This window comes from Gossypium hirsutum, chromosome A11 (assembly GCF_007990345.1).
Source record: "Gossypium hirsutum isolate 1008001.06 chromosome A11, Gossypium_hirsutum_v2.1, whole genome shotgun sequence".
In the NCBI taxonomy this organism is placed as follows: domain Eukaryota; kingdom Viridiplantae; phylum Streptophyta; class Magnoliopsida; order Malvales; family Malvaceae; genus Gossypium; species Gossypium hirsutum.
In genome coordinates, this window is record NC_053434.1 from 72368116 (window position 1) to 72379497 (window position 11382).

The following is an 11382-nucleotide window of genomic DNA, read 5'->3' on the forward strand; positions in this document are numbered from 1 at the left end:
TTTCTTGTCTAATTCTTTGTCATCCAGTACATACGCAAGGTATGCTTCGCACCCTTTTCTTACATATTTCTGGGCCAACATTGCTGATATTACAGCTGGCATCCCCTCCAAGTCCGTAGACTCAACTCAGATTACTTCGTTATTTGCGCACCTCAAATCAATAGTCTTGCTTTTGCAATTCACAACCGCATCATGCGCGGTCAACCAATCCAAACCAAGAATAACATCAAATTCATCAAACGGCAAAAGCATCAAGTCCGCCGGAAAACAAGAACCTCGAATTTCTAGGGGACATTTCTTACACACTTTGTCGACCAGCACGTAACGACCCAAGGGATTTGACACCCGAATTACGAACTCAGTAGACTCAATAGGTAAAGTCTTACTGGATGCTAAGGTTTCACATATGTAAGAATGAGTAGAACCGGGGTCAATCAAAGCAATTACATTAGTATCAAAGAGTGTAAAAGTACTGGTAATAACATCAGGCGAAGAAGCATCCTCGCGGGCACGTATAGCATAAGCTCTAGCAGGCGCACGAGCCTCGGATCTGGTCGTAGCATCTCTGGATCCTCTCTGACCACCACCAGCATTGCCCGTATTTCCAGATGGTCTACCTCGAGCAGTGGTAGCACCCGGTTTCCCACTCTGATTTACATTCTGTTCAGACAACCTCGGGCAATCTTTAATGAAGTGGTCAACCGATCCGCACTTGTAACAGGAGCGGTCAGGGAATCTACAACTCCCCGAATGCCATTTACCGCAATATCGACATTTCGTTCTGTCTCGACGTTCATTCCCAACACTGGCGACCGAAGTGCCTCGTGTACCCACAGGGGGTCGATCACGATCTCGTCTAAAAAGGCCCGAAGTGCCTCTAAACCAGCCCACATCATCTCGAAATTTCTTCGATGCCTGTTGAAGAGACTTTCCCGAAGATCTTTTACGAAACTCTCCAGTTCCCTCATCAACTTTTTGTTTTTCTTTTCTAAGCTCTTCGGCTTTACAAGCTCGCTCGACAAGTACTACGAACTCTCGTATTTCAAGAACGCCAACGAACATTTTTATATCTTCATTCAGCCCATCCTCGAAGCATTTACACATGATAGCCTCGGACGAAACACATTCCCGAGCGTATCTACTAAGTCTAACAAATTTTCGCTCGTAATCAGTAACTGACATAGAACCTTGCTTAAGCTCAAGAATTCCTTCCGTTTTTTATCAACAAATCTCTGACTGATATACTTTTTCTGAAACTCAGTTTGGAAAAACTCTCAAGTTACTTGCTCTCGGGGCACAACAGAAGTCAGAGTACTCCACCAATAGTAGGCAGAATCGCGTAGCAAGGAGATAGCACACTTTAGGCATTCATCGGGTGTACAAGATAGCTCATCGAGTACCTGGATAGTGTTGTCCAACCAAAATTCAGCTTGCTCGGCATCGTCGCTATCCGTAGCCTTAAATTCAGTAGCCCCATGTTTTCGGATTCTGTCAACTGGGGGCTTATTTGACCTTATTTGGTCAGTTACCGGAGGTATTGTAGGTGCGGGGGTGGTATTAGTCGGGAATGGAGGTTGTGGAACAGCCGTATTAGTTCGAATGTATTGGTTGAACCAATCATTCATCACGCTATAGAAAGCTTGTCTAGCTTCCTCATTCGGGTTACTAGCATTAGGTTGAGAGTCCGCCGGTGCTGTCCCTTGTGCGGGAGCAGGCGCTACACTCTCAAGATCATCAGCTACCTCTCGGTCGGGATCAGGATCCATTACTATAAATAAACACATTTACAATTGTCAGAAATCACCACACTATCAAGTAATCACATAAAATGGCATGTATAGCTAGACCCAACACATTACGGTAGTCCTAGAATCGACTAAACCGTAGCTCTGATACCAATCAAATGTAACACCCCGAACCTGAGACCGACACCGGAGTCGAACACGAGGTGTTAACAGACTTTAAGCCCCTTATAAAAAAATTTCCCAGACACTACCAATCTGCATACTAGTCGCTTTAAAAAAATCATATCTTGAGTTTCACAACTCGGAATCCAGTTCCGTAAATTTTCCCTGAAACTAGACTCATATGTCCATCTACATATTTTTTTCTAGAATTTTTGGTCAGGAAATTAGTACAGTTTATTAGTCAAAGTCTCCCATGTTACAGGGATCGACTACCCTGACCTTTGCGCATTACGACTTGGATATCTCCCTGTACAGGGCTTCAATACTGATGCCGTTTGTTTCTATAGAAACTAGACTCAGAGAGAAATCTATCCATATATGGTATGACTCCTAATTATCTCTGGTTAATTTATAATGAATTTCCAAAGTCAGAACAGGGAATCCAGAAACCGTTCTGGCCCTGTCTCACGAGAACCTGAATATCTCTTAACATACTGTCCGTATGATTGTTTCGTTACTTTCCTATGAAATTAGATTCATCAAGGTTTGTTTACATAATTTATTCACTATTTAATTCCCTTCCTACTATTTTTAGTGATTTTCCAAATCTACATCACTGCTGCTGTCAGCATCTGCCTTTAAGGTAGACTTTACCTATTTCATGGTTTCCATGATTCAACTAGCCCTTTTTGCATAAATAGCACAATTTATGAAAGTGATTAACCATCCCCATGGCCAATCCTTGTCAAGCATATCCGCACCAAGTGATTATAACAATATACTCAAACACATATAAGCCATTTTCGCATGGCTATCCAAAATTTATACAAGTCCAAAGGGTCCACGACCCACAACAAACGGGTAGTCCTATACATGCCATTTCGAAGTTCAACCAAAATTGTACCAAAAGGGGGCTTTGGCGACTTTGACCTCAAGATCCCGAGTCCGATAGCTGGAGAACCAAATCTATAAAACAGAGGAGCAATGAAACGGAGTAAGCAATTTATGCTTAGTAAGTTTTGAGCAAGGAATTCCAGCACAACAAAAGTATAGCATTCATATGGCTAAACGGATAATTTCGTATGCACAAATTTACGATATCGTACTTGCTTCACATTATCAACCCTTATGTACATACACAAAAGATCAACTCAGCCAAAGGCCGGTAGCTCGTTTATCAACTGAGCGAATACTTATTTGTAAGGGCTCAACTAAATTCAAGCACATACGAAACATACCTCAATGTTGGGATGTTTCGAGAGTATTAACTGGAATTTTACAGCAAGTTCATTCATTCCCAAATCACGTACCTTCGGAATTTAACCTGATATAGCTCCTCGTTCAAATGCCTTCGGGACATAGCCCGGTTATAGTAATTCGCACAAATGCCTTCGGGACTTAACCCGGATTTAGTAACTCGCACAAATGCCTTCGGGACTTAACCCGGATTTAGTAACTCACACAAATGCCTTCGGATCTTAGTCCGGATATTGTTCTTAGCACAAGCCTTCGGGACTTAGCCCGGACAGCATTCAAATAACCATGCACATTTAACAATAAATCATGGCCCATTCGTATTTCATTTTCGTTAGAAAAACTCAAACACAAGACATTTATCATTCTTGCAAATTCGGCTCAATAGCCACACAAAGAGCATGATTTTAATTTGCTCAACACATGATCTAATCACATCATAATTTAAGCTCTTTTACTCAAGAACTTACCTCGGGTGTTGTCGAACGATTCCGATAGCTATTCGACCACTTTTTCCTTCCCTTTATCGGATTTAGTTCCCCTTTGCTCTTGAGCTTAATTAAACAAATAAATTGATTTCATCATTTGAGCATCGAAAAGAGGAACACAAGGCACTTAGCCCATATTTATACATTAGACATTAAAGTCACATATGTACGGAATCATGAATCAAACTCAACATTTTAGCTAATTTTCCCCCTTGGCCGAATATGCATGTCTATTTTGGGGCCGATTTCAACACTTAATACATTCTACAAGTATGGTCACTTGTATTGACTAAACACCCTTTTGTTTCAAGTTCAAAACTTGGCTAATACACACATATACACACTAGTAAAGCATCCTCTCCCTTTCCATCAATTTAACACATGCATTGCTCATTAACATGCAAAAGTTATATTCGGCCTTAGCACACAACTTGCTAGCCAATTCTTCTCCATTTAGCAACCAATGCACATATGTGCTCACTCAAAAATGCTAAAAAGGAGGTTCAAGAATCATCAAGCCACCGTCACATGCATCATTAACAAGCTTCATATTTAGCATGCAATGGCATTAACACAAACTCCACCTAGGCCGAATCTTAACTCATCCTCATGCCTCATCACCACAACATCAAACATCAACCAAGAATGATGCATCCATGGCCGAGTGTCATTTCCATCACATAGCAAGATTTAGACCATGGGCTAGGTAGAACTCAAGCTAACAACTAAAACATGCATGCATCTCATGGAACATCATCAAACATACCTTAGCCTAGCTACATGCATGGCCGAACCTCTTCAACCTTTCTTCTTCCTTCCTCCTTAAAATTTTTGGCCAAGGATGAACCAAAGGATGAGCATTTTTTTTCTTTGTTTTTTTCTTTCTAGTTTTGGCTAAATGAAGATGAGAAAGGATGAACAAAAATTTTCTCCTTTCTTTTCTTTAGCTCACGACAATGGGGGGGGGGAAACAACTACACACATTTTTTTTGTATTCATCATACTCCTTTTCATTATTTTATGCCCATACCCCTTATTTTATTTTTTTCCTACATACCTCACTAGGCCAACATGTTCCCAACATGTTTCCACCCATAGCATGGCCAACCACTAGCTCAAATTTTGGGTAATTTGACATGCAAACCCATCATTTTCACAACATGCATTAATAGACCATTTTAAATTAGCCTATCATATTTTCACCATGTCTCATATCAATCCCTATTTAATAATTTCTCATGCAATTGGCAAAATTGGAGAATGAAACTTCCACATACTCATGTACACACATAATAAGCATAGAATATGGAAATCAATTATTTTTATGACTCGGTTTTGTGGTCCCGAAACCACTTCCCGACTAGGGTCAATTTTGGGCTGTCACATTTATAGATTTTGGTTCTCCAGCTATCGGACTCGGGATTTTGAAGTCGAAGTCGCCCACACTATCAAAGCCCACCCCTTTTGGTACAATTTTGGTTGAACTTCGAAATGGCATGTATAGGACTACCCTTTTTGTTGGGGGTCATGGACCCTTTGGACTTGTATAATTTTGGATAGCCATGCGAAAATGGCTTATATATGTTTGAGTATAATGTTATAATCATTTGGTATGGATATGGTTATTGAGCGGTGTGGATATGCTTAACAAGGATTGGCCATGGGAATGGTTAATCACTATCATAATTTGTGCTATTTATGCTAAAAGGGCTAGTTGAATCATGGAAACTATGAAATAGGTAAAGTCTACCTTAAAGGCAGATGCTGACAGCAGAAGTGATGTAGATTTGGAAAATCACTAAAAATAGTAGGAAGGGAATTAAATAGTGAATAAATTATGTAAACGAACCTTGATGAATCTATTTTCATAGGAAAGTAACGAAACGATCATATGGATAGTATGTTAAGAGATATTCAGGTTCTCGTAAGACAGGTCCAGAATGGTTTCTGGATTCCCTGTTTCGACTTTGGAAATTCATTATAAATTAACCGAAGATAATTAGGAGTCATGACATATATGTATAGATTTCTCTTTGAGTCTAGTTTCTATAGAAACAAACGACATCAGTATTGAAGCCCTGTACAGGGAGATATCCAAGTCGTAATGCGCAAAGGTCAGTGTAGTCGGTCCCTGTAACATGGGAGACTTTGACTAATAAACTGTACTAATTGGCCCAACCAAAAATTCTAGAAAAAAATATTTAGATGGACATATGAGTCTAGTTTCAGGGAAAATTTACGGAACTGGATTCCGAGTTTCTGAACTCAAGATATGATTTTTTTAAGCGACTAGTATGCAGATTGGCAGTGTCTGAGAAATTTTTTTATAAGTGGTTTAAAGTCTGTTAACACCTCGTGTTCGACTCCGGTGACGGTCTCGGGTTCGGGGTGTTACATTTGATTGGTATCAGAGCTACGGTTCGATTCTAGGACTACCGTAATGTGTTGGGTCTAGCTATACATGCCATTTTATGTGATTATTTGATAGTGTGGTGATTTCTGACAATTGTAAATGTGTTTATTTATAGTAATGGATCCCGATCCCGATCGAGCGGTAGCTGATGATCTTGAGAGTGTAGCGCCTGCTCCCGCACAAGGGACAGCGCCGGCAGACTCTCAACCTAATGCTAGTAACCCGAATGATGAAGCTAGACAAGCTTTCTATAGCGTGATGAATGATTGGTTCAACCAATACATTCGAACTAATACGACTGTTCCACAACCTCCATTCCCGACTAATACCACCCCGCACCTACAATACCTCCGGAAACTGACCAAATAAGGTCAAATAAGCCCCCAGTTGACAGAATCCGAAAACATGGGGCTACTGAATTTAAAGCTACGGATAGCGACGATGCCGAGCAAGCTGAATTTTGGTTGGACAACACTATCCGGGTACTCGATGAGCTATCTTGTACACCCGATGAATGCCTAAAGTGTACTATCTCCTTGCTACGCGATTCTCTATTGGTGGAGTACTCTGACTTCTGTTGTGCCCCGAGAGCAAGTAACTTGGGAGTTTTTCCAAACTGAGTTTCGGAAAAAGTATATCAGTCAGAGATTTGTTGATAAAAAAGGAAGGAATTTCTTGAGCTTAAGCAAGGTTCTATGTCAGTTACTGATTACGAGTGAAAATTTGTTAGACTTAGTAGGTATGCTCGGGAATGTGTTTCGTCTGAGGCTATCATGTGTAAACGCTTCGAGGATGGGTTGAATGAAGATATAAAAATGTTCGTGGGCATTCTTGAAATACAAGAGTTCGTAGTACTTGTCGAGCGAGCTTGTAAAGCCGAAGAGCTTAGAAAAGAAAAACAAAAAGTTGATGTGGGAACTGGAGAGTTTCATAAAAGATCCTCGGGAAAGTCTCTTCAACAGGCATCGAAGAAATTTCGAGATGATGTGGGCCGGTCTAGAGGCACTTCGGGCCTTTTTAGACGAGATTGTGATCGACCCCCTGTGGGTACACGAGGCACTTCGGTCGCCAGTGTTGGGAATGAACGTCGAGATAGAACAAAATGTCGATATTGCGGTAAATGGCATTCGGGGAGTTGTAGATTCCCTGACCGCTCCTGTTACAAGTGCGGATCAGTTGACCACTTCATTAAAGATTGCCCGAGGTTGTCTGAACAGAATGTAAATCAGAGTGGGAAACCGGGTGCTACCACTGCTCGAGGTAGACCATCTGGAAATACGGGCAATGCTAGTGGTGGTCAGAGAGGATCTAGAGATGCTACGACCAGATGCGAGGCTCGTGCGCCTGCTAGAACTTATGCTATACGTGCCCGCGAGGATGCTTCTTCGCCTGATGTTATTACCGGTACTTTTACTGTCTTTGATACTAATGTAATTGCTTTGATTGACCCCGGTTCTACTCATTCTTACATATGTGAAACCTTAGCATCCAGTAAGACTTTACCTATTGAGTCTACTGAGTTCGTAATTCGGGTGTCAAATCCCTTGGGTCGTTACGTGCTTGTCGATAAAGTGTGTAAGAAATGTCCCCTAGTAATTCGAGGTTCCTGTTTTCCGGCGGACTTGATGCTTTTGCCGTTTGATGAATTTGATGTTATTCTTGGTTTGGATTGGTTGACCGCGCATGATACGGTTGTGAATTGCAAAAGCAAGACTATTGATTTGAGGTGCGCAAATAACGAGATGATCCGAGTTGAGTCTACGGACTTAAAGGGGTTGTCAGCTGTAATATCCTCAATGTTGGCCCAGAAATATGTAAGAAAAGGGTGCGAAGCATACCTTGCGTATGTACTTGATGACAAATAATTAGAAAAGAAACCCGAATCTGTGCCGGTGGTTTGTGAATACCCGGATGTTTTTCCTGAAGAATTACCGGGTTTACCACCTGTTCGGGAGATAGAGTTTGGTATTGAGCTTGTACCTGAGACTACGCCGATTTCAATAGCTCCGTATCGTATGGCACCAACCAAGTTAAAAGAGTTGAAAGCTTAGTTGCAAGAATTGACGGATAGAGGTTTCGCTCGACCAAGTTTCTCACCTTGGGGTGCACCAGTATTGTTCGTGAAAAAGAAGGACAGAACCATGAGGTTGTGCATTGACTATCGTCAGCTGAATAAAGTGACAATAAAGAACAAATATCTGTTACCGCGTATCGATGATTTGTTCGACCAACTGAAGGGAGCCTCAGTGTTCTCAAAAATAGATTTGAGATCGGGCTATTATCAGTTGCGAATTCGAGATTCGAACATACCCAAAACTGCCTTCAGAACGAGATATGGTCACTACGAATTCTTAGTGATGCCGTTTGGGCTCACTAATGCCCCTGTGGTATTTATGGATTTGATGAATCGGATCTTCAGACCTTATTTGGATCGGTTCGTAGTTGTGTTCATTGATGACATCTTGGTCTATTCAAGAGATGAGACCGAACATGCTGAGCACCTGAGATTAGTGTTGCAAATTTTGCGGGATAAGCAGTTATATGCTAAGTTCAGTAAGTGTGAGTTCTGGTTAAGAGAGGTTAGCTTCTTGGGTCACGTGGTATCCGCATCGGGTATCCGAGTTGACCCGAGCAAAATTTCAGCCATACTTAACTGGAAGCCTCCAAGAAATATTACCGAAGTTCGGAGCTTCCTGGGGCTTGCTAGTTATTACCGACGATTTGTAAAAGGTTTCTCGATGATAGCCACACCAATGACGAAGCTACTTCAAAAGGATGTTAAGTTCGAATGGACGGAGAAATGTCAGAACAGTTTCGATCAACTGAAAACTTATTTGACTGAAGCTCCAATTTTAGTGCAACCCGAATCAGGCAAAGAGTTTGTCATTTATAGTGACGCATCCCTACTTGGGTTGGGTTGTGTATTGATGCAAGAAGGTCGAGTGGTGGCCTATGCGTCGAGACAATTAAAGCCACATGAGAAAAATTATCCGACCCATGATCTTGAACTAGCTGCCATCGTATTTGCTTTAAAAATATGGCGACATTACTTATTTGGTGAAAAGTGCCATGTATTTTCGGATCACAAAAGTCTCAAATATTTGATGACTCAAAGAGACTTAAATCTGCGACAAAGACATTGGCTTGAGTTGTTGAAAGATTACGACCTTGTCATTGATTACCACCCGGGAAAGGCTAATGTGGTTGCGGACGCCTTAAGCCGAAAATCATTGTTTGCTTTACGAGTGATGAATGTGCACTTGTCTGTTCTACCCGACAATGTGTTAGTAGCTGAATTAAAAGCCAAACCATTATTGATTCATCAAATTCGTGAAGCCCAGAAAGTTGATGATGAATTGGTTGCAAAACGGGCTGAGTGTGTTCCGAACAAGGAATCGGAGTTTCAAATTGATGATGATGATTGTTTGAGGTTCAGAAGTCGTTTGTGTGTTCCAAGGAATTCAGAACTCATTTCGATGATTCTGAACGAAGCCCATTGTAGCCGAATGTCAATTCACCCGGGGAGTACGAAAATGTACAACGATTTGAAACGTCGGTTTTGGTGGCATGGTATGAAACGAGACATCTCCGACTTTGTTTCGAGATGTTTAATATGTCAACAAGTGAAAGCAGAACATCAAGTGCCTTCAGGATTACTTCAGCCGATCATGATACCCGAGTGGAAATGGGATCGAGTCACAATGGACTTTGTGTCCGGACTGCCATTGTCAGCAAGTAAGAAAGATGCGATTTGGGTTGTTGTCGATAGACTGACTAAGTCGGCTCACTTTATCCCCGTGCGTACAGATTTTTCATTGGATAAACTAGCTGAATTGTACGTTTCTCAGATTGTGAGATTACACGGGGTACCTATTTCTATCGTGTCGGATAGAGATCCGAGATTCACCTCAGGATTTTGGAGGAAATTGCAAGAAGCTTTGGGTACCAAGCTGCATTTTAGCACTGCTTTTCACCCCCAAACCGATGGTCAATCTGAGCGGATAATTCAGATACTTGAGGATATGTTGAGATGTTGCATCCTCGAGTTCAGTAGTTCATGGGAATGGTATTTACCTTTGATTGAATTCGCTTACAACAATAGTTTTCAATCAAGTATTAAGATGGCACCTTACGAGGCTTTGTACGGTTGTAAATGCCGGACACCATTGTTTTGGACCGAGCTCGGTGAAAGTAAAATTTTCGAAGTTGATTTGATTAAAGATGCCGAACAAAAAGTAAAGGTAATCCGTGAAAGTCTGAAGGCAGCCACAGATCGTCAAAAATCGTATGCGGATTTGAAATGAAAAGACATTGAATATCAGGTGGGAGATAAAGTGTTTCTTAAAGTTTCGCCTTGGAAAAAGGTACTCAGATTTGGCCGTAAGGGCAAGTTGAGCCCGAGATTTATTGGGCCGTACGAAATCTCCGAACGAGTTGGTCCGGTTGCGTATAGATTGGTTTTGCCCCCTGAACTTGAAAAGATTCACGATGTCTTTCATGTTTCGATGCTTCGACGATATAGATCCGATCCCTCACATGTGATTAATCCCTCAGAAGTTGAAATTCAATCTGACTTGAGTTATGAAGAAGAACCGATTCGTATCCTAGCTCGTGAAGTGAAAGAGTTGCAAACAAAAGGGTTCCATTAGTTAAGGTGTTATGGCACAAACACGGGATCGAGGAAGCTACTTGGGAAACCGAGAGCTCGATGAAAGAACGATACCCAAACCTATTTACCGGTAAGATTTTCGGGGACGAAAATTTCTTAAGTGGGGGAGAGTTGTGACAGCCCAAAATTGACCCTAGTCGGGAAGTGGTTTCGGGATCGCTAAACCGAGTCACCGAAATGTTCGAATGTGATATTTATTGTCTAGAATATGTAATTAGGAATGTGTGAAAATTTCAAGCTTCGATTTAGTCGATTGCATGTGAGTTTTAATAAATAGGACTTATGTGAGAAAATTTTGAAATGTGATAGGTCAAAGCATAAGGACCTATTAGTGCATGTTGAAAAAGGGGGACTTGCATGTCAATTTCCCCCCCTCTATTAGTAGTGGCCGGCCATGACAAGTATGGTAGACCAAGTGTGATGGGCAAGACATGTCATAGACATGTTATGTTGGTGCATCATGGGTGGAAACAATAAAATAATGAGCATGGTAATTAAATAATGAAAGGGAGGAGTGATGAAAAAAAAAGAATGGTCTCATCCATGCCCCCCCATTGCCGTGAGTAAAAGAAAAGAAAAGAAAAATTTTGTTCATCCTTTTTCATCTTCTTTTGGCCGAAAATTCTAAGGAATGAGGAAGGAGTTCTTGCT